Consider the following 25,544-nt stretch of genomic DNA (forward strand, 5'->3'; position numbering starts at 1 on the left):
GATTCCTTTGCCTTGTTGTACTTGTGTCCTTTCACTGTTCATATTTAAGTGATGGCCCTTACATGATTGAGCTCATTGAAAAGTGAGATCAATCGCAAACAATAAATCAGAAATACAATTTCAAAATTGTTATTTTATAAGTTCAATATAGAAAAGCATCAGCCAAACTGTGGCAGAGTGTTTATGTCACTGAACTAACCGTCCAAATGCCTAGATTAAAGCTTAAGAGATATAAACCCAAATCACACCAAAGAGTTCGAAAAATGTAAATTCAGCTAATTAAATAAATTTGGGAGAAAAATTGCCAACTCTAAATTATACTGTCTATGTAACCCATCAGCTGATTGTAAAAATACATCTGATTCACTAAATGCCCTTTAAGGAAGGAAATCTTATTCACTGTGACATCTGATCCAACTCAATGCGAGTGACTCTCTAATGCAACTTAGTTCTATCAAACCTCAATAGCAAAGTAGGACAATAATAAAATTGAACAAATCACCCAGCATTAATTCAAGCACCAAACAATAGCAAAGGCACACCTTGTCCTCCTCTCTAAAATATGAAGATTGTGCCAAAATTAGGAGAGCTGTCTCTCAAAACAGTTAAGCAATAGCTTGACATAATTATTCTGACTGAATAATTCTTTGTAGCTGGTGTCCAGATTCCTCCATCAGCCATTAAAGAATCACAGAACCTCTTACAAACAGAAACTATTTATCCCTTTCTACTCAACACAGCACTCTCATGATTTGAAAACTTCCATCAGATCTCTTCTTAACCTTTTTCTCTCCAAGGAGAACCATCCCAACCTCTCCAATGACCTACTTCATCACTGGAACTATTCTTTGTAAATGTCCTCTGCACCCTCTCCAGTACATGCACAGCTTCCTTTAGAGTGATCCCCAAAACTGTACACAAAATTCCAGTTGATGTCTAACAGATGTCTTATACAAGTTTAAGATAAACTCCTTGCTCCTACATTCTATATTCCTATTTAAAAAACTCAGGATATTGGATACTTTATTAACTCTCCACTCCTCCTGTTACCTTTAATGATCTGTGTACATCTACACCCAGATCCATCTGCTCCAGCTCTTCATTTAGAATTGTACTCCTTAATTTAGATTGTCCTTGTACTTCCTTCCAAAATGTATCACCTGACACTTTTATGCATTGAACTTCATCTGCCACCTATCCACCCACCCCACCATTTTGTCAATTCTTTTTGGCGTTCAGCTGTCCTCCTCACAGTTTACAATGCCTCCAACTTTTGTATCACCGTGAACTTTGAAATTGTGCCCTGCACACCAAGATTTAGATCATTAAGATTCAGAGAAAGAAATGGTCCCATTACTAACCTCGGGAACCTCCACTCCAAATCTTCCTCCAGTCCAAAAAATGCCAATGATCACCACTGTCTGTTTCTATCCCTCAACCAAGTCTGTATTCATCTTGTTACTGTCGAAATTATTCTATGAGCCGTAACTTTTTCTCATAAGTCTGTTGTGTGGCACTGTATTGGATGACTGCTAGGAATCCGTGAACACCAAACCAACAGCATTATCTTCAGTGATCCTTTCTGTTACCTTTTCAAAGCAGCTTGTTTGAATTGCCTTAAATACCTTAAACATTCAATTGCTTCACCACTGACATCTTGGCAGCAGTATATATCAATTACAGAGCAGGTGGCAGCAACTGGCCAAGACTTGCTTGACAGAATCTTGCAAGTGTGTAATCTCTGCCACCGAGAAAAACAATGCAGAAGTTGCATGGTAATAACACAACCTAAAAATTCCCCTCTAAATTCATGTACCACCATAGCCTGGAAACTTTTAAATTTCCCTTTATCATCATTGTGTCAAAGTCTGGAAACCTCTTCTTAACAGTACTGTGGATGTACATGTTGCAGATGTTCAAGAAGGCACTCACCAAGATCTTAAGAATGGGCAACAAATAGCCTTGTCAGTAATGATGTCATCACGTTTATAAAGAAAAACAATTGTGAAATAATAATTGTGGAAATACATGACAACATCTTCCGTATTTGAAGGAGAAAGACAGTTAAAGGACAACCACTAATTCCAGGAATTTTACTTGGAAAGAATTGATACTCTTGATGTGAGTCTTCACCTTTCTTTAAAGCCTAGTCCTCTACTGAGGGTAACAAATCACTGAATTTACCCTCTAGCATTTCATAGAAATAATGGTAGATAAAATGTTAATTCTAGCTTTCTTTTTCAGACCCCGATGATCATTTCTAGCTATTTCCATCTCTTTTTGGGGATTATCAATTCTTTTTGCTGTGGATTTTTTATGTAATGTTATCCTATTAATTTGTTGTCATGTCTGCCCTGATATTGATTTAGTCAACTATGACATTACTACCTTAAATCAACCTCTTTCTTTTCAACTTGCTCTCCCATTTAAACAATGTTAGCTTGAGCCCCAACCTTACTAGTACTTCCCTAGTAGCTTACTAATTAATAGAGCACCAATTGGTATTGTAGTCTGGTATAATCAGGCCGGTGAAAACAGTGAGGTGCTAAAACAGCTACAGAGCACAGATTTAAACAAAATATATGCCATCTGGCTTCCTTTTCTTAAAAAAAACATTCATGTCATATTATTGCTAACTGCCCAAGCAAACACATAGTCTTTGCATTCTGGACAGGAAGCTGATTGGCCATTTACTGCAGCAGTTACATTCTTGTACACAACAGTTTAAGTTCCCAGGACCCAGTCTAACATTCTGAACAGTCTGTGAAATTTAGACGTAGTAAAACCTTCAGCAATCTATGGGAGCTATCACTTTTGCTCATTACAACCAGATTCAGTGAAATCTAGTTTCTTTCCACCAGCTCCATATGTTAGTTTTGTTGTCTTAAGACCTCAATTACACATTCAGAATAGTTATTTATTTCGCAAAGGACAAACTGCTTTATGCCTATTTGAGTAAACCAAATTGTCATCAATATAGTATCTAGTAATCTTTACTGTTCACACAGTCACAATCATTTGAGCTGACAGACATGATAAACTTAACAAAGCTTTTCACATTTCTAAGATTTTTGGCAGGAGTGAATAAAAGTGCCATTATAACATGAACAGATAAAATTGTTACTCTTCTAAAACTAGCTTGTAAATCGTAACACTGAGCACGCAATAAGGATAAGTAAGTTTCAAATCTTTTACTGCAAACATTTATGAGATTACACTTTGTACCTTGTCCAAGAAAAATGCTTTTGCCCTACCTTCATTATGCTGCCTGCAGGACAATTGACTGCCTTGCTAGTAGATGGGGATTGCTTCATTCTCAAAATCTTTGGACTTGAAGTTCCATGGAAAAGAACACAATTATAAATGTATCGTTTCTGGTGGTGATATCTTGGAAGTCTGAGGAAGGGAATGCTTCATATTTGGAATGGTACTGTTTCATATTTTGTCTATATTTGATGAATGCAATTGGTACTTAATCAGTGAAGTTCATTTTCTGAGTTGCAATAAAGAGACGGGGCAATTCACTACAGACTGAACAACCTGGAAGAAAGCTCTATTTTGTCAGAAATACATCTGGTAGCGAAGGTCCAGGGGGAAGCTTAAGCACTTTATAACTACTTTGTGAGAATTTTTTTAAAAAATCAAGATTTGTAACCAATAATTTAAACTGCATGTGAACTCCTCAGGGAGTACATGGAGACCAATAGTTAGCCCTACAAATTGAAAAAAGATGTTTTTTTCTGTAATTGCGTGGATTCAACACCAATTTAATTTCAAATCCAACAAATGTCTGGCTCCTCCATATCATTAGAAATCTAAACACCCTTGTTTTGAAGAATGTCATGATATTTGATTGCTCTTAATGAGGGCTACATTTAATGCTTATCACTAATTGCCCTTGAGAAAGTGACAGTGACTTGCCTTCTTAAATTGCTGCAGTCCATGTGCTGTAATAATTAGGTAAGAGCTCCTTAAGCCTGCTCCACATTCATTATGATCATGGCTCATCATAACTCTTAATAACCTAATCCCCCGTCTCCCCGTACCCCTTGATTCCTCTAGTCACAAGAGTTATATCCAACTTCTTTTTGAAATCACACAATGTTTCAGCATCAGCTGCCTTCTGTGGTAGTGAATTTAATGGGCTCACCACTCTTAGGGTGAAGAAATTTCTCCTCATCTCAGTTCTCAAGTGTTTACCCCTTATCCTTAAACAGTAATCCTTGGTTCTGGATTCCCCACCATTGGGGACATCTTTCCTGCATTTGATCTGTCCAGTCCTATCAGAATTTTCAAGTTTTCTATAAGATCACCCTCATTCTTCTAAACTCCAGTAAATACAATTCTAACTGTCTCAACCTCTCGTTCTATGTCAGTCCTGCCATCCCAGGAATCAATTTGCTAAATCATCGCTGCATTCTCTCGACACCAAGATCATCCTCAGATAAGAAGACTAAGCGTGTACACATTATTCCAAGCAGAGCCTTCCCAATGCCTTACATAATCACAGCAAGACATTCTAGTACCCATGTAAGTAAACTCATAGTGTTTGTTAGACCATAAGCTCCAGGATTTTGACCCAACAATGAAAGAACGGTGACAAGTTTCCATGTTATGATGATGTATCACTTGGATGAAGAACGTGCAAGTAACTGTGTTTCGTCTGCCTACTGCCTTTCTAGAGGTCAAATGTTTGGAAGGAAATGTCAACATGTTGCTTGTATTCCTAGATGTTACACACTGCAGCAATTGTGCATCCATATGTGAGGAAGCAACTGTTTTAGGCAATGGAGGGTGGTTTGGTGTATTGGTTAGCGCAGAGTTTCTTGAATATTATTAGAGCTGCATTCATCAGGCATGTAGAGTCTACTCTTTCACACTCCTGACTTGTGCCTTACAGATTGCGCAAAGGCCCTGACAAGGCAGGGTATAAGTTATTCACCACAGAATTCCTAACATTTACAGTGTTGGGGCAGCATGGTGGCTCAGTGGCTAGTACTGTTGCCTCATAGCGCCAGGGACCTGGGTTTGATTCTACCCTTGGGCAACTACCTGTATGGAGTTTGTATATTCTCCCCATGTCTGCCTGGGTTGTCTCTAGGTGCTCCAGTTTCCTCCCACAGTCAAAGATGTGTGGGTTAGGTGGATTGGCCATGCAAAATTGCCCGTGTATCTAGAGATGTGTAGGCTAGGTGGGTTAGCCATGGGAAAAGCAGGATTAGAGGGTTAGGGTAGAGGCAGGAGTGGAATGCCCATCAGAGTGTCATGTGGGTTCAATGGACCAAATGACCTGCTTCCACACTGTAGGGATTCTATGACTTTGATCTGCTGCTTTAGAAATAGCTGTTATATAGCTGATCCAGTTAAATTCCTGGTCAATGGTAATGTCCTGGATGTCGATGGTAAGACATTCAGAGTTGGTGATGTCAGTGAAAGTCAATGGGAAGTGGATAGGGCCTGCTTTGTTAGAATTGGTCACTGCCTGGTATTTGTGTATTGCAAATGCTGGACTTCTCAGTGATGGCCTCTTCCTGTGAATGAATTAAAAAAGAAGTTATTGCCACTTATCAGGTCAATCCCTCATTTTGCCCAGGCCTTGCTGTATTTGGCTGAAACTTCTGCATTTTCTGAGGAATTGTTAATGGAATTGAATACTGTGCAAACATTCGCAGTCAACCCCACTTCTTACCTTATGAATTAGGGAGGTTATTGATGAAGCGTCTGAAGGTTTAATTTCTGGAGGAGTACGAGTGGTGAGTGGAGTTTGGATAAGACACAGCCTGGAGGAAATAGAGAGCCAGAATATTTGGAGGGTGAAATGGCTCCACATTCATTTTAATCTGCTGCATTCTTCTTTATCTGTTGTTTATGGAAGACCAACTAATGCTGCCAGCAATTATTGCAGAGGATAAAATTGGGATCCAGCAGAAGAGGAGGAGGATGATAAATGGGAAGTCATTGTGGAGGAAGAGGAAGAGGAGGGTGAGCAGGCAGACCATTAAAGGTTTGCAAGGAGACAATCCACACCTGGAGTGGCATCTGTGACCACTTAATTGAAGGAGGCTTTTTGGACATGTTCTCCATTACCAAATGCGGACCACTGTTGCGACGTATTGTGACAACTGAAGATCTGTCAGGAAATCCAGTGTCTGCACTAAGTTGTTTTCAATCCCCTCTTCAAGATGGTCACAATAAAGGATCACCAGTTCTACCACAAACTAATTGTTGATGACTGCTGAGAATCTGAAGATGGCAGTTCAAGTGTCAGTGGTTGAGTATTGACTTGGAGAGCAGCAGGAATAGTTTGCAGTGTTGGTTCAGGCGAACTTCTGGTTGTTGAAGGACAGGTCCCTGAATATCTGAGGCATTTAGCAATCCTCATTCAATCAAGGACTCATTGTCAGCACTCCAAAACATCCATTACAGCTGTTTCATGGAAAATGCAAGAAGTACAATGGATGATGTTTGGCCTTCTAATGCAACACTTCATTGTTTCATGAATCTGCGGGAAGGCTGCAACCTCAACCATTGACTGTTACATAATGCCAAGCTCTACACTGGTCTACACCACTCTACAGTCACTGTTGGACTTGACCCATCTGCCCACACTGGAGAGACTAGATTCCAGGCTCTGCATCAAGACACCAGACAAGCTGCAATGGGACTTCCAGTCATTGGCTGCCATAGGCAGCCTGTCTAATGCACCAAACATTTGGTTTGTCAAGCCTATGAGCTATCCTCTGAAACCTAGTTTTGTGAGATCCTCATCTAACAGCTCTACAGCAGAACTCACATCTGGTTTTGCATATGGGTACAGCCCAGTAGTGCCTGATGAATCTCATCTCACAGCATAGCACCCACTTACCATCAATTTTCACCTCAAAATATCATCTTTACAATTTTCACTGCCAAGTGAGTCAGTAACTAGAGGATACTCATTCAGCATAATTAGCCATGAGGAAGTGAGCAAAATCGAATTACACAGCATGGTATCATGAACTAGAATACATGACAAAAAGGATGATAATGGAAGCAGCCTTATTAGGAACTTGCAAAAGAGAATTAAACACATGCTTGAATGGGAAAAAACGTAGAATTCTGGGGAAATCGGACAGCTTTTTCAAAAAGCTGGCACAGATATGATAGGCCAAAAGGTTTCTTCGGCATTTTATAATTCTATTATTTCATTAATGGCCTCATTTAGTGATGGACTCAAATGATGAAGTATAAACTGAAAAATGGTTAAGTCATGATTAATTTTGAGCATGACATATAGATTTCCCCAAGGCTGGATCAATTTTCTCAATGTGAGGTATTGAAATTGTGTATCAAACAAGAAATGTATTTCATCTTGCATGGCATTATCACATTCATCTAGCTTCAATGCAGTGGGCACTGAGAAAGCCAAGACACTAAATATGGCATTATTCCATCTAGGCACGTGACACATGAAATAAAAGAGCAAATGCAAATATGACTGTGTGAATTTGAGAACTGTGGGTCATTTAATGGCATTTTTATTCAATTTTGTATGTATATTCCTAGATTGCCACTTCAATGCTGTGCAGAGGTAAAGTTGTATTTTCAGAGATAGTGCCTCTCAGGTGGTGGTGGCTAGATTGAAGGGCTCCTGGAAACTTGAGTACAATGTGCAATTACACCAGGTCTGTTCTATATGTTACAGGAAACATGTCAACTTCATGTTGCCTACTCATTCTTATGATTGTAGTATGCATCCAGTCCTAACTGAAGTTTTGGAGTAGATTTGTAGCTGGTATTTTGGGTTTTGAGGTTGGTTAGCTCACTGAGTTGGTTTGTTGTTCTGCAGATGTTTCATTACCGTGCTTGGTAACATCCTGAGAGCAGCTTCTGATGAAACAGCGGTGTGTTCCATCCTGGAAGCATGGCACTCCACGAAGCAAGCTATTAAAGGACACATTGAACTTGACCCCATATACATTCCACTACAGAGGAAACCTGGAAGTGACGCAATCCATCGCAATGGACCCCAGAGTTTAAAAACCAAGTGGGAAAACACACCGATGCTTCATCAGAGGCTGCACTGAGGATGTTACCAAGCATGATAACGAAATGTCTGTGGAACAACAAAACAACTCGGCAAGCCAAACAACCTCAAAGTCCTCACTGAGTGGCTAAATCCCTCTGCAGGGTACCCAAAGCCATGAGCGATAATGACAAGTTGAAGCTAACTAGTATTAATTATAGAGGATATGAATTATGCCTGGAAGACCGAGTTGCATTACTTACCGTATGTATAAGTCACCTTGCCAAAATGCGCCCTCATCTCACAGATTGCCCATAGTGCCAACCATTCAACCATGATTGTCATGTACTAGACCATAATCACCAATACACTCCTCTCTCCTGCCAGATAGCACAGGACATCACTGGGAGGAACAGGAGCTAACCTGCAGGAAGTAGTTACAGCTGCACATCCACATCCTCACCGAGGAATTGGTGCTGACCACCATTGGATTGACCATGACAGAGGCAATGTTTAGAGATAAGACTGACACTGCAGAAACTATCGTTCTTCTCCTAGTCAATTATCTACCTCACATAAAACCTTTTCCTCATGAGTCCCATTCTCTATTTTACAAACTACAGATAGTCTAGGTATGCACCTCTTGCTTCCCACCTGCTCTCTCACTACAATGGTGCTTGTGTATCTTTCTTTCAGTGATCCAAAACTACTGGCTGGTTAGTGGGAGAGCAACAAGGCACTAATATTGAAGAAATACTGTCTGTTAGTTTAATACTGTCAGCCAACAGCCAGATGCTGACATTGCATGAAATTGAGGGGTGGACTCTACACTGCAGAGGTGAGACATTGTTCATAAGTGACTTACAGAAGTGAATGTTGTGCAGGAGGGAAGGTGCAAATGAGTTCTGTTGCTGAAGACTTGGATGAATACTTCAGGGGGTTGTTTGCAGTAAAAGGCTGATGGAGTACACAAAACTAAATGAATGGTATCTTGGATAGTTTGCCAGAAATCACATATGAAATGGCAGATGGTAAGGCAGACTGCAACATGAACTTCATACGGGAATTGATAGCCACTCAAACATGTTGAATATCCAAGATGATAATTGTCCTACTTTCTACCCAATGTTTGGAAGCTTTACTAGAAGCTAAGGCTGAGCTCAACTTTCTGACATGGAGGCTCAAGTGCCAACATAGATGCAAATGCCAGTTTTCCAAATGGGCAAGCTGTCAAGCTCGATGAGTTTTCTAGATGCCACCCAGAGAAGCATAGCAGTGGCTCAATGAAGTACAAATTGGCTAAATTCTCTCCAGATGACAGCATTCAGTTTTCCATTACTGTCCAGCAGCCTATGCTCTTGTTGCAGCTTGTCAACCAGCCAGCCAAGACCCCTGAAATGGTGAAGCCCAACATCATGTCTGTTAGGCTCAGAAATGCTAAATATCCTCGAAGACCTTCCACTGAAAGACAACAGCCTTCCACCAGCAATGCTGCAGCCTCTGCAGTCAAAATACGGAGTCAAAATACTAGTGTAGGCAAAGACACACGGAGAAACACGCAAATACAGACACTAAAAGAGTTCACAAGGGACATACATTTACATTCCTGAGCAATAACAATGTCGTCAAATTATACATATGCTTTGGAGTATTTATTTTGAGATGCTTTTCGTTATCACTTTGGGGCCAAACTTGGCCGGGAATGGGGCTGCTTAAGTTGCCTTCTCCCTTCTTCTCTGTCTTCTCCTCATATTGCAAATTATGTGCCATGTGCACACCACATACTTGGTGACAGAGCTGTGTCCTCAAACAGTGAGGCTGTAAAGCACGCAGTAGATCATCCTGAACTTTGAAGCCTAGTCTACTGAGTGTTGTCGGAGTTCTCAGAGTGATTCAAGCTAAGCATGTGTTATTTTCAAGCCTCAATCACCTGTTCCAATTTAATTTGTGTGACAAAACAACCTTTGTTGTAAATATTGGAAATTTGTAAAATAGAGTCATGTCAAGGGATAGCTCTTTTTGCACCATAGTTACTCTTTGGTTTGTTCTGGTGAGTCAAGTGCAGATTGGATAGAGGACTGTTGCAGAATAAAGACATCATAGCTGCTGCCAGACACCGGATATTAACCTCCATGATATAAAACATCTTGAAGGAGTGATGATCGCTTCTGTGGCAGTGTAACTCGAAAATGACTTGCAGGATCCACAAAATGTTATGTGCGCAGACAATGTTGTCCTGTGCTACGAAGGAGCTTGTAATCCCCATAAAGACTCTCCTGGTGACCAGTTACTAGTGGTGTACCACAAGGGTTGGTGTTGGGTCCACTGCTGTTTGTCATTTTTATAAATGACCTGGATGAGGGCGTAGAAGGATGGGTTAGTAAATTTGCAGACGACACTAAGGTCGGTGGAGTTGTGGATAGTGACGAAGGATGCTGTAGGTTGCAGAGAGACATAAATAAGCTGCTGAGATGGGCTGATAGGTGGCAAATGGAGTTTAATGCAGACAAGTGTGAGGTGATGCACTTTGGTAGGAGTAACCAGAAGGCAAAATACAGGGCAAATGGTAAGATTCTTAGTAGTGTAGATGAGCAGAGAGATCTCGGTGTCCATGTACACAGATCCTTGAAAGTTGCCATCCAGGTTGACAGGGCTGTTAAGAAGGCATACAGTGTTTTAGCTTTTATTAATAGAGGGATCGAGTTCCGGAACCAAGAGGTTATGCTGCAGCTGTACAAAACTCTGGTGCGGCCGCACTTGGAGTATTGCGTACGGTTCTGGTCACCGCAATATAAGAAGGATGTGGGAGCTTTGGAAAGGATGCAGAGGAGATTTACTAGGATGTTGCCTGGTATGGAGGGAAGGTCTTATGAGGAAAGGCTGAGGGACTTGAGGGTGTTTTCATTAGAGAGAAGAAGTTTGAGAGGTGACTTAATTGAAACATATAAAATAATCAGAGGGTTAGATAGTGTGGATAGGGAGAGACTTTTTCCTAGGACGGTGACGGCGAGCACGAGGAGGCATAGCTTTAAATTGAGGGGTGAAAGATATAGGACAGATGTCAGAGGTAGTTTCTTTACTCAGAGAGTAGTAAGGGAATGGAACGCTTTGCCTGCAACGGTAGTAGATTCGCCAACTTTAGGTACATTTAAGTGGTCATTGGACAAGCATATGGACGTACATGGAATAGTGTAGGTTAGATGGGCTTCAGATCGGTATGACAGGTCGGCGCAACATCGAGGGCCGAAGGGTCTGTATTGTGCTGTAATGTTCTATGCTCTATGTTCTATGTTCTTTGCTGCTCTCTGGCTGCAGTGAATACAGCTTTCAGGAACCATCCTAGTGCAGTGGTGGGGATAGCAATCTCCAAGATGTTACAACTCACTCCAAAAACAGCCCGTGGGGATTCTAAGATCATATAAGATCATGGCTACAGTTTCTAGACTGTCACTGTACTCCTTGCCCTGTTCTGAGTTAAAATTTGTGATTCCAGAAGGTTGTTCATTTCACTCATGTTATCCTTAAAGAAAGTTATAAAAACATGTGGTTTGAATACAAAATGTGTATTTGAGAGTTTAAACTAAGAGCCATCTACCCTTTCACATGGATGTAAACTTCTCACAATATGATTAAAGAAAAGCAACAAAGTTCCCCACGAAACCATAAGAAATAAGAGGAGTAGGCCATTCGGCCCTTCAAGCCTCCTCCATCATTCAATCAGCTTATAGCCTCACATTCACTTTCCTGCCTTTCCATATTCACATTGATTCACATATTGATCAAGAATCTATCAATCTCAGTCTTAAATAAACATAAGAACTCTGTCCCACAGTCTTCTGTTGCAAGACATTTCAAAGATTCACTCTGAGAATAGAAATTCCTTCTCATCTCAGTGTTAGATTAGCACTCTTTATTCTGAGACTATGTCCTCTGGCCATAGACTCTCCCAGGACGGGAAATATCCTTTCATCATTTACACTGATAAGCCCCTTAATAATCCTGTAGGTTTCAATAAGATCACATCTCATTCCTCTAAACTCCAATGAGTAGAATGCCAACCCATTAACCTTTGCTCATAAGACAATTCCTCCATACAGGGGATCATCCTACTTAATCTTATCTGAACTGCCTCCAGTGAAATAATAACTTCTCCCTGGTGTCCTGACCAATATTTATGCTGGAAACAAAGACTTCTAGAATATATTAAAAGGCCATTGTCTCATTGCTGTTTCAGTCATTTGCTATGTACAAACTGATTGCTGCCTTTTCTACATTACAACAGCAATTAAACTTTCAAAGGTACTTTATTGATTCTAAGTCACTTGGGTATATGCTGAGGTGGTGAAAGAAGCAAAACTTTCTTTCTTTAAGTTTCATTTGCAGCAAAATAACTTTGGTAAATTGACCCCTTCACATTTGTGACAAAATTTTACAATAAGGCTTGAATTAACAAATGCTACTTCCTATTCAATTCGATGATACTTATGGATTCTTTTCAACATGCTTATCCAGAAAAGCTCTCATGGAAGTAGTCGCAGCCTCAATAATTAAACAAGAATTCAGAACTCAACTAGTAGCACAGCTTTGTAAACTACAGCACGCCAACTGTGTTAGCAATATGATGCAAACCACATCCCTGAGGCACCGCAGATGGAAACATTATTGCTTGAACTTCCCAGATGGTGTTATTACCTAATTCTACTATGTTTAATACAGAGGCCTAACTAACACAGGGATGTTGTACAAGTGAGATTGCAATCTCCAGTCCTCCCGCCTCAGGATCATACTCTTTCATTCCAATAGAAGGCTTGAGCCGATATTTGTTTCATTTGCTTTGTTTCATTGGTGGATTATCCATAACACTACTATCGTGACACTCATATTTATTTTTGAAGCAATTTTATGAAAGGAATCAAATGCTGATTAGGTCAGTCAGTGGAGGGAAATTGAGTTTCAATGTATTTATGACTATTTTACTTAGTCACAAGGAAACCAAGTTTGAAGAAATTCAGTACTGCATGGTCAATGATAGCTGAGATAGTCTTCTGCAGTCTCAGTAATTGGTTGCTGCTTCTGCTTGGTCTTCTGAACTTCACTGCTGCTTTTGACATATTTTGATTCTGCCTTAATTAATACTACCGCCATTCACATTATCACACAGTGCATCATATACAACTGGTTTTTTCCATGTGCCAATCACTTTGACCAAAAAAGCTGTACTCTCATCATAGGGACACACCTATGATGACCTTGAGTAGCTGTCATGCTCAAATTAAGGGACAGACATGACAATCGTTTGGCCTCTAATTGGAGCTAATTTCCCTATCTTCCTGTTCTTATGCATTGATAAAATAGCTTTGGGTTTCCTTAATTTTACTTAGCAATATTTTTTATGCCACTTTTTGCTTTCCTAATTGCCTTTTTCATTTCAATTACTATGTTGGCAGGGTTGATTCAATCAAATCCTCCACTGAAGTTTCTATCTTTGTTATCTTATGTCACACATTACTTTAAAGTAATCTTACTGCCATCATCAGCACTGCTGTGACCAGAGACCATACAACTTTTGCAGTTTGTACTTTAGAAGTGGGCTCCAAATCTACAGTATTTTGACTGTTTCAGAATTTCCTAAGGCTCTTGTTCTTCAACTTTTCAATTTAAAACTATCGTTACTGTGTTTGAAACCTTCACGGGCTTGCTCCAGTTTATCTTTATAACCTGCTTCCAATCGAACTCTCCATTGTTTTTAACATTATCTTGTTGTCTCAGGGCAATTTGATACAAAACATATTGTATGTATAGAATTCTTAAAATGCATTTAACAGACTTCTATAGCCAGTACATAGCAATCCCAGCAAAATAAAGGCCAGCTTTGGGATAAAGATTCTGAGGAAGGGCCATCTGACACAAAATGTTAAATCTGATTTCTCTCCACGGGTGCTGCCAGACCTGCTGAGCTTTTCCAGCAACTTCTGTTTTTGTTTCCGATTTACAGCATCCGCAGTTCTTTTGGTTTTAATTTTGTTAAATGATTAATTGCTTAATAACTATGAATCAGCATCCAACAGTGTAGATACATTTAGCCTTTTATCCAGTTTAAAATAAGTTTTTTTTGCCATTAACCATGTTAACTGCATACCAGAATTTGTGTTCCAGCTCTGTGCCATCAGAGGAGTCAAAATCATACTGCGGTCCTGCTACATCCTCCAGGAATAAATCATACTGCTCATCCATGTCGTCCGCTGCTGGATCTTCATTTAATTTTCTGTGCTGCTGCTGCACCTTTGACATGATCTCTCTCTTGGTACTGTGACCCTCTTTCAAATTCAGTTTCTGCCAATGATGTTTGACTTTGCTGACTGCTGGTGAATTTTCTGACAGCTCATTTCTGCCTATCCTGTAAGGTGCAGATCTAAAGAAATATTCTACTCGCTCTGACTGATTCATTTTATTTAACCTGTTGCTTGCTGCATACTCTGTTGTAGATTTTTTCACACCGTTTTTCAGCTTTTTCCAGGTCCTTCCCTCTTTGCAGTTTGTGCCCAGGTAGACCTAAAAATCCTCTCACTGGTTCCTGTCACCACTGAGTCTCTCTTTAGGTATTTCCCTGCCTAGTGATAAGATAGCTCATTGACCTTGTATTTCATGTTTAGCTCTGTGCTGTCTCTGGGCTTCACTTTAGACACACCTTGCAGCTTGCCTCCATTCCATGGGTCTAGTCATTGATACTATGATGTAATAAGATGAGGTATTTACTCTAGCAAGGGGAAATTATCTGGCTTTATTTAAACACAAATATATAGAGGGAACCCTATTGGCTCAGACTCCAGTTCCTTGTTATCTGATGACACACTGATATTTGTCCTTGCACACATGTGCAATAAGAGTATAGATATCTTTTATGCTGTCCGGGATTATTCCGTGGATTCAGTCCAAGAGCAATACATGTTTTTTTGATGTCTTCCTGTTGAACACAAAGGATGCAGTGAAGACATTGTTGATGAAATTTCATTAGTACCCTTAAAGGTCATTGATACAAAGCACGGGAGTGCAGTGATGATTATATTTGGACATCTGTTGAATTGCAGAATTCTTTGATATCAGCCATTCACTTTCATAGTTTATAGAAGGCTGAGCTGATGTAACTAGCCTTGCCTCTTCACCTCAACTGATGGTGGATCTCTTCAGCAATCATAGCCTTTTGAATGAGGTGACAGCCAGGACATGGGAAGTAACATCCCAGAATCCCTCCTTAGACAGATATGGGTGGGAGGATATCTGATTCAACAGCTGTAGGTAAATATGTGAATTTTGTTTTGTCAAGAACAAGCTGAACTTCTTGTATGCAGAATTGAAGAGTTCATGAGCAGTTTGCGAGTCTAGTGCAGAGTGAGCAACAACATTGCAGTCACCGGTAAACATAGATTATGTTCAGTTTAGTTTTAGCATGGAGGTGACTGGGGTTGAAGTTTCCCATCCAGATAGTATTTAACAATGATTCCAGAGAGGAATTGATCTTTGATAAAATGAATAATCACTGTCAGTTATCATGCACCAGAAACAATAATGGTACACTGACACATATCAACCTCGCAAAATCCTCCCTACTTAAAACTGGGAGCTTGTGTCAAATTTGGGAGAGCCATCCTACAAAATAGTCAAGCAACAGCCTGGTGTGGTTATACTCATGGAATCAAATGTAACAACCAATGTCCCAGAAACCACCATCACCAATCCTTGGTGTGTCCTGTCCCTCCAGGAAGAGACACCCACTAGAGGCACTTTGTGGTATACAGCCTGGAGGAAGTTATCCTGGGAGTCTTTAACATGAACTAGGGACCCCATGGAGTTTCATAGCAAAATGTGAAACGTGGGCAAGGAAACCACTTGCTGACTATGACTTATCTCCCCAGCTCAGCTGATGAATACAAGGCCAGTATTGCTCCATGTTGAAAATTATCTGGAAGAAAGACTGAAGATGACAAAGACATGGAATTTCAACTTCAACATTGATCACAAAGATTGGCTTAGCAGCATCAGTGCTGACTGAATTGACTGAGTCCCAAAGGACACATCTGTGACAGTGGGTCAATGGTGGCTGGTGGGAGAAGTAACAAGCAGAAAAAAAACCTACTGGACCTAATCCTCACTGATCTAACTGCCACTGATACATCTGTCCAGGACAGTATTGATAGGAGTAATCACCACACAGTCCTTGTGGAGATGAAATCCCATCTATATGCCCTCCATCATTTTGTGTAGCACTACCACAATGCCCCCAAACATGATAGATTCTGAAAAGAGCTACAATTCAAAACTGGGCATCCATGAGGCAATGTGGGCCATAGCAGGTAGTAGCAGAATTATACTCAACCATAAGCTGTAAATTCTTGGACCTGCATATTCCCCATTCTATCATTACCACCAATGGGGGCATCAACCCTGGTTCAATTAAGTGGACTGGAGAGCATACCTAAAAGTGAGTTGTCAATCTTGTGAAACCTGTTAAAGGACTAAAAGATGAAGTATGTGACAGGCAGAGCTATGCAATTTCAAAAGCAACATGTCAGATCTAAGCATTGCAGTCCAAACATGAAAGATGGTAGGCAATTAAACAGTTAACAGGATGAATGTTCCTATCCTTAATAGGGGAGCTCAGCACATCAGTGCAAAGGACAAAACCAAAACATTTGGAAGTCTCTTTGGATCAGAAATGCCAGGTGGTTGATTCCCCTCAGACTCCTCCTCAAGTCCCCAACATTACCAGTTTTCATCCATTTTGATTCACGCCAAGTAATGTCAAGAAATAACTGAAGGCTTTGGATATAGCAAAATCTGTGAATCTTGAGCACATTCCGGTAATATTATTGAAAGCTTGAAGAATCTAAATCATACCCTGCCCTTAGCCAAGCTGTTCCAGCACTGTGATAACAGTGACATCCAAACTAAAATATGAAAATTGCCCAGATATATGTTGTACATAAAAATTAAACCTGGCTAGCTGCTACATCTTCAAACTACCCTCAGTCATCAGCAAAGTGGTGATGTGGTCTTCAACAGTGCTTTCAAATGGCATTTATTCCATAATAATCCATGCAATGTGTTCCATGTGGGATTCACGACTCCTGACTTTATTACAGTCTTGGGCAAAACCTTGGTAAAAGAGCTGAACTCCAGAGGTGAGATGAGAGACTGAAATTAACATCAAGGCCATATATCTTAGAGTCTGGTATCCAGGAGCCCCAGCAATAATGAAGTCAGTAGGAATCAGGGGAAAGACTCTCCATTGGTTAAAGTCATATCTGACACAAAGTAAGATGGTTGTGTTTGTTAGTGTCAATTGTTCCAATCCCAAGACATCAATGTAAGAGTTCCACGTTGGTGTCCTGGGTCTAACCATCTTCATTGGCTTCATTAATGACCTTCTCTCTATCATAATACAAGATGTTGAGATGTTGCAAAAAGCTTAGCACTAATTGGACTCTTTGGATACTGACACAGTCCATATCCATACACAACATGTACAACCCATCCAGGCTTGTGATGATAAATGGCAAACATAATCTCATTTTTCGGAGCACATATGTCAAACAATGAACATCTGCAACAATCCAAGAATCTGACATTACGCTTTGATATTCAAGGCACCATCATTGCTAAATCCCACTATCAACAATCCAAGGGTTTCCATTGATGAGAAATTGTGTGGATGATCCACATAAATATGTGACTAAATGGGATGGTGAGATGCTGGAAATTACACAGTCGGTAACTCACCCCGACTCCCTAAGGCTCATCTAACTTTAACAAGGCCTAAGACAATAGTGTAACACGAGTACAGTTCTGACAACAATGAAAAAACTCAACACCAGCTAGGACAAAAAGCTGCTTGATTAGCATTCCCTCCACCACATTAAAACATTCAGTCACCCCACCACAAATGTATAGTGGCAGTTGCATACATAATCTGCAAGATCCTCCGCAGTAACTCACCACTGTCTCTTCAACAGCACATTCCAAACCTGTGGCTCCTACCACCTAGAGGAATAATAAAAGCAGGTGCATGCAAAGCCACCTCCAAGCCATCCAGAATCCTGAGATGGAATTATATTGCTGTTACCTCACTGTTGCTGAATCAAGATCCTGGAACTCCCTTCTCTATGGCATTGTGTGTGTGACTATCTCCCAGGCTGCAATGATTCAAGAATGCAGATCGCTTCTCCAGGGCAATCAATGCTGGCCTAGACAGCAATGCCCATAATACGTACATCAATGAAAAAACATTACCCTTGAATACACTAGATAGGTACGGCCTCCTATTGAGAGCTCACTTGCCCTACTGCTGCTCACTCTTCTAGGCATTTGTCCTGCTGTGCCTAGTCCTTGCTCATCCACCCAGTCGTGCATTATTCCAAGAGAAATGCCAATTAAAGCACTCATGTCTGGAAGAATAGTTCATCCTGAAACCCAGAAGTCAACTAAAAAATACAGCAGCATCTATCGTCCAGGCATTATGCTGCTTTGAAGCTTGAAAGAAATGCAAAAGATACCAAAACCATCTGTATCATGGTGCAATAGGAGCACTGATGTTAGATAAACTATTGAAGGTGAGAAGAGGAGTACATTTGAATCAAAAATGTATCTGCAGTACAAACTTCATTTTGAAACCCTAAGGTGCCCAGAAGTGAAGTGCTACAGAATACAATTTTACCCAATTTAGGATTGAGATGGGTACTTCTTAGACCCATTGGTTAAATCTCCTTCCTGGAAGAAATTTAGATAAAATAGAGCTCCTCAGATTAATACGGAAAAACTATCAAATGCCTACTTTTAGTGAAAATACGAAAAACGTTTCTGACTAATTAATGTGCCTGAGGCAACCATTCCCAACATGTGAATACTAAAGTACAAACGTTCAGACAGATTAACTCCACTTTTACAAACCACCTGCCCCATCTTTGTTTTAATAAAGAAGCTTGGACAAATAGAAGGAGATCATGATCTGTTTATGACGCGCAACGCATTTCTTTTCTCAACTTGTGTCAGGGACGTTGTCTTTTCTGAAACTGCCTAAAAGCCTGTACTCATGTTCCATTGCTCTGCTCAACAGTTGAACTTCATATCACAGAATTGTCACAGAGTAGAAGGAGACCATTCAGCCCATTCTGCCTGTATCAGCTCTCTGATTGAGCATCTCACCCATGGCCATTCTCCTGCCTTCTCCTATAACTGTGCACATTGTTCACGTTCAAATAATAGTTTAATTCCTTTTGAAAGTTTCAATTTGACCTGCATCCACCACACATTCAGTCATTGTATTCCAGACCTTAATCACTTATTGCATGAAAAAGTTTTCTCTTGTATTGCTTTTTGCCTCATTTGCTGATTAGATTCAATAAGTGCATTCTCATTCTCGATTCTTTCACAAATGGAAACAATTTGTCCTCATCTACCCTGCACAGATCCCTCATAATGTTAAACCGATATGGGTAGTCTCGAGCAGTGTACAGTATATTTCACCCACAAAGCTCTAAGTCAGCCCTTCGGGCATTTGTACTCAGCAGTATTCCTATAAAGGTTATTTTTAAAAGAATGTGCGTTAAAACACTGAATAGTTCATTTGCTTTTAAATGGAGAATTCAACTTGATTATTTTTCAGGGAATGCAGAGTTCCGTGCTGCTTGGAGTGAGTAATCAGCAGTTGCTGGTGACACACGAGAATGGTCCAATAATAAGATAATCATGTAGATTTTGGGTATATTGTTTTCAAAGGCCAACAGCCTTTTCTTTTCTTGATTTTCTTCTGTTCTGTTTAGTGGCACTAAATGGGCCAGAAGTGTTAAAATATTAACATTACTCATAGCCAGCAGTTAGACAGAATTGGTATGTTTGTTCAATTTTTGGCATTTGAGAATGAGCTTTGGAATCTACGAGGAACTCAAAGATAGCTACATAATCTTGTTCTCTCTTCATATCACGTAAATCTTCTGAGTTAGTGGCACAGGTTCTGCTATTCATTTATAAGAGGGAAACATTTGGATGCTTCTGGTGTTTATTTCAGGATCCATCACTGAATTCCTGAGCTGAATGTCAACTCCGGTCTCCTTCGGACATCCTGGGCAATTGGTCATCGTGATGGTGCATCAATGGCAAATGTGAAGTGCTTAAATCCCACAATACATACATTTCTTCGGCCTAGTGTTATGCCAGTTTAAGCAAGTGTTAAAGCCTCTTTTGAAGACTGTATGTGTTCCCACAGATGTTCAAAATCCTGTTGAGCTTTGCACATTGTTATGCCAACGGAGTCCTTTGAGGCTCGAGAGAATTTTTGGGCTGATTCCTCTTTAATTTCATAAATAGAACTCTTTCCTAACTGTTTTCAGGTCAGGCCACCCCGAAGTCACAATTTATTCCTGGACTGCTTGGATATTGGAAAATAATTAATCCCTTTCTCAAAATACTTACTTTCTAAGGAGAAAGTGTCTAATAACATAAAGATTTCCCTGAGTTTCTTAGTTGCCATTCAGTGGCTTTGCAATAGAAACTTTAAGAAAATATGTCAAGTGATGTTAAGGACCTAACAAACTCAGAGCACACTTAACTACTTGAGGAAGGAACAGGAAAGATGTGGCAATTCAGTCCATGTTTGTAACATAAGGAGCAGCCCTACTTGTGATGGTGGGCCCATCTAAGTCTTTCCAATACTGGACTACTGCCCTGAGAGATCCATTCACGATCATCAGATTATGGCTGATATGACTGTGACTGCAACTCCATCTTCCAGACTATCCCATACCCTTTGAGTACAATCAAATGTGTTAGATATATTCAATTACTCTGCCTCCACTACTCTCCAGCAGAGAATAATGGCTCCCAAGAGAAAAAAAAACTCCTTTTCTCCATCTTAAATATGAGATCCCTTATTTTTAAACTATATAACCTTGTTTTTTTCTAGCTGTCAAGAGGAAACATCTTCCTAGCATCTACCTTGTCAGGTCTCCCCAGGGTCCTTTTTGCTTTAATAAGATCACAATCCATTCTTCCAAACACTGATAGATCTAGACCAATTTGTCCAACTATTGATCATAAGACAAACACTCATCTCAGGAATACATCAAATGAATCTTTCCTATGCTGCTTTGAATACACTTATATTCTTTGTTAAAAAGGGAACTAAAACTGCACATGTTAGTCCAGTTGTGTCACCAAAGTCTGTAAAACTGAAGCAATGCTTCCCAGTTTATATATCCTATTCTTATTGCTATAAACAATATTAGTCCATTTGCATTCATAATCACTTGCTGCGTTTGCTTACTAACTTTTAAATAAACACCACTGAAAATTCGAACAGTGAAATCAGGGATATCTGCCTGTGGGTTGGATGGGGTAGCTTAGGAGAGTGGGATCACAGACAGAAGGATGTTGGGTGCAGTTGGAGGTGTCAGAGACAACCACATAGATATGTTTCAGTGGGCACCACCACCTCATATTGCTACCCAATTGACTCCCAAATGGGACTGAAGGAGGCCCCACTCAAAGAATCTGCATTGGTTCTGAAGTAGAGTTGTATCAGATTTGAAATATTTGCTCTGTTTCTCTGTCCACAAATTCTGCCAGACCTGCCAATCTTGTTCACTTTCTGTCTTTCTTTCAGATTTCTCTCTCCACTAGTAGTAGCTTCAGCAGAGGTGAGGGCCCTGGCAATGATTACTTTGCCAATAAGTGCAAGGGCAGACTGGTCAGTGGGAAAAGAGGCAGTATTTGCTAAGAAGGTGGAGGCAATGGGCAAGACAGATTTTAAAAAGAACTTTTTTTCATTTATTGACATCCTCCCTCTCTTTAGCCAATGGCAAATCATTCCTGTCTCTCTGTGAGGATTTTTAAGCAGAGCATTTAGAAAGCAATGGCAGGATCAAACAGAGTCAGCATAGTTTTATGAAGAAGAAATCATGATTGACAAATCTGTTGGAATTCTATGAAGATGCAACTGGTAGAATTGACAAGGGTATGCCAGTTGATGTAGTATATTTGGACTTTTAGAAAGCATTTTTCAAAGTCCCACATAAGAAATTAATGTGCAAGAATAAAGTGCATGCGATTGGGGGAAGTATATTGAGATGCATAGGAAACTGTTTGGCAGAGAAGAAGCAAAGATTAGAAATTAATGGGTCATTTTCAAATTGGTAGGCAATAACTAGGGGGGTGTCACAGGGATCGGTGCTGGGACCCCAGCTATTCTCAATATATATTAATGATTTGGATGAGGGAACAAAGTGTAACATCTCCAAGTTTGCAAATGGTGCAAAGTTAGATGGAGGCATGAACTTTGACGAGGATGCAGAGATCCTTCAGCATCATCTCAACAGGTTGGGTGAGTGAACAAATCAAAGACAGATGCAGTATAATTTGGATAAATGTGAGGTTATTCACTTCAGAAGCAAAAACAAGAAGGCAGATTACTACCTGAATGTCTATAAATTCATTGCGAGAGGTTTCAAGTACAGGAGCAGGATGTGTTGTTGCAGTTATACAGGACCTTGGTGAGACCACACCTGGAATATTGTGTGCAGTTTTGGCCTCTTTTTCTGAGGAAGGAGGCTCAGAACCGAGGGAGTGCAGCGAAGCTTTACCAGGCTGATTCCAGGGATGGTGGGACTGACATATGAGGAGATATTTGCTAGGTTGGAATTGTTTTCACTGGAGTTGAGACAAATGAGGGAGGATCTCATAGATACTGATAAAATTCAAACAGGACTGTCAGAATTGGACTGTTCAATGGAGCGAAGAAGGATGAGAGGTGACTTGATAGATAAGACGATAAGAGGCATAGATAGAGTGGATAACCAGAGACTTTTTCCCAGGGCGGAAATGAATATTACAAGGGGACATAATTTTAAGGTGGTTGGAGGAAGTAATAGGAAAGATATTAGAGGTACGTTCTTTACCCAGAGAGTGGTGAACGTGTGGATGTGCTACCAGCAGTGGTAGTGGAGTCATATACTTTAGAGACTTTTAAGAAAGTCTTAGATAGACTCATGGAGGATAGTATAATGTAGGGTATGCAGGGTAGTTTGATCTTAGTAGGATAATAGGTTGGCACAGCTTTATCGGCCAAAGAGCCTGTACTGCGATGTACTGTTCTATGTTCTATATTCGATGACTGGGACAGGGTAGATGTAGGGAGGATGTTCTCAATGGTGGATGTGCCCAGAACCAGGGGTCACAGTATGAGGATTCCAGGTAGAAAATTTAGGATGGAGATGAGGAAACAGTTCTTCCACCTAAGAGTGGTGAGCCTGTGACATTCATTAACACAGGAAGTAGTTGATGCCAAAATATCGAACGTATTCAAAAAGGCAACTAGATATAGCACTTGGATGAATGGGATTGAAGCTTATGGAGAGAAAGCAGGATTAGGCTATTGAGTTGGATGATCAGCCATGATCATGAAAAATGGCAGAGCTGGCTCGAAGGCCCAAAAGGCCTCCTGCTGCTCCTATCTTCTATGTTTCTATCAGACAGCATCTTGTTGGAGAATTAGGGGAACTGAATAAGGTGGCAGAGGGGAAAACCCGTAAAATTTGGAAGCGAGAGTACTTTCCAAAGTGAAATTCCCTCTTAGGATATACAAGACAAGACCAGCATCGTAATTTCCAAATTTTTCCCATCTCTCCTTCTACATTCCAAGAGGTTTATGGTGAGTGACAAAAACAGAGAAAACATAGAATTGTAGAATTTCAAAATGATTACAGAACTGCAGGAGGCCATTTGGCCTGTCATGATCATGCCAGCTTTTTGCAGGAGTAACTCACCTCCTGTAACCAACCCTTTCTCCATGGCCCTGTAATTTTCTTATGTTCAGGTGCATATGAATTTCTCTTTTGAAATTTCTGATTGTGTTTGTTTCTAATACGATCTTAGGTGGTACCCTCCAGATTTTGAAATATGTAGCATCTTTAACAAAATAAAACACTCCAAGGTAGTTCACAGGAACATTGCAAAACAACATTTGGCACTGCTCCATGTAAATAGACATTAGGAGAGATGACGAAAAGTTTGGTCATGTTTTGAGAACTTAGAAGGAAAAGAGATAGAGAGGCAGAGAGGTTTTAGAAGAATATTCCAGACTTTAAGGCTTACATAACTGAAGGCCCGACCAACAGTAGTGGATTGGTTGGCAATTCTCAACAGTCCATATTTGAGGAGCAGAAGTTATCTTGGGCAGTTGTACTTGAAGGAGATTAGAGAGATGGAGAGAAACAAGGTCATGATAAGTTCTGAAAACTTGCGGTAGTTAGAAAGGAGACAGCCAGAGCGGGCATTATGAACAAAGAATGTGTTCTGCTGAAACTTAAGTGGAAGGGACAAGTGAAGGGAATGGATGAAGATTGACAGGACAGAATGAGGGGCTGCACTACAGGGTATAGGTTAATTAAAATTATGGATAACTTTCCTGATCTGATTGGATTATTAACAAGATACCTGCACTAGACCTATATCTACATTAAGGCATTCCAGTTGCTTGCTTTTTGTTGTGCCTGCAGGTATCCTTTAACCATTGCTAAAAATAGGACTCCTTCCTGGCACATATTGCACCCAATAGTATATACAAGGCTGACTTACTAAATCTGAATACCACTTTTGCCATCTGATTAAGTACTTTTTTTCCAATCCAGTCTAGATCCTCTTTGCCCATTGTGTCTTGAAATAGTTGAGATGAAATCATGTCACACAAGTCCACTCCACCTCATCCAATGGAGATATGAAAAGCCAATGTAGAATAGCGGTAAAGCATCCCTGTGGAGACAACACATTCCTATTATCCATGATGTTGCATTTGCTTTCTCACAATCAGCTACCTTGCTCTGATTGTCCCTCCTGCTTCATTAGCTCCATTCCTGTCTTCGCTGACTTCAAAGGGGCCAATCTTTGCAGGACAAATCATTTATCTCCCTAGTTTGTCAGGCACTGGCAAGATCTTGGAATGTTACTTAGTTTACCTCATCTGGATCAAATATGGATTAGTTGATGCAAATTGAAGGGCTGATCAGATTACAGCAGCTTTTTGAAACACTTGTTATAAGTCAACCATATTTTCCTACAATGTTTTAGTTTTTCATGGCTCAGGTAAGAGTGTGTGAGGTTTGATTTAACCAGACTTCCCTGTGCTCGCTGTTACCTGGCATAGCAAACTCATTCATCTTCACACATATAACCTCATTTATAAACCTCCCACACCTTCTTAGTTATAAACCTCACATCTTCTCACTTATAAACCCCATTTATAAACCTCACTTACCTTCTCAAATATAAACCTCATTTGTAAACTTCACTCGCCTTCACTGACTGTTTAACTTTTAAACTTCACTCACGTTTTTACCAATCCAAAAGTTAGCAGGAATATGCTTTGTTCCATACTGAATGTGTATACATGTTGAACATAATGAGCAACAAATTACAATTCCACCAGCTCATGGAAAAAGTCGATTCATTTTCCAAACGGTGCGAACGACATCGCATAATGGCTCTTTGTAGGCAT

At 40.2% G+C, this 25,544-nt stretch overlaps 1 long non-coding RNA gene across 2 annotated transcripts in view; it reads right to left on the reverse strand.

Annotated features, from left to right (window-relative positions):
- Positions 1–25,544, reverse strand: part of LOC125460740 (uncharacterized) — a 98,838-nt gene that overhangs the window by 1,007 nt on the left and 72,287 nt on the right. Inside the window, exon 3 of one of the 2 annotated variants that reach the window (XR_009446982.1) lies at positions 3,255–3,330. The exons of the other annotated variant lie outside the window; for it this stretch is intronic. This is a non-coding gene — a long non-coding RNA (uncharacterized LOC125460740). The remainder of the gene's footprint in view (positions 1–3,254; positions 3,331–25,544) is intronic. 2 annotated transcript variants of the gene reach the window in all.

This window comes from Stegostoma tigrinum, chromosome 2 (assembly GCF_030684315.1).
Source record: "Stegostoma tigrinum isolate sSteTig4 chromosome 2, sSteTig4.hap1, whole genome shotgun sequence".
Classification (NCBI taxonomy): Eukaryota; Metazoa; Chordata; class Chondrichthyes; order Orectolobiformes; family Stegostomatidae; genus Stegostoma; species Stegostoma tigrinum.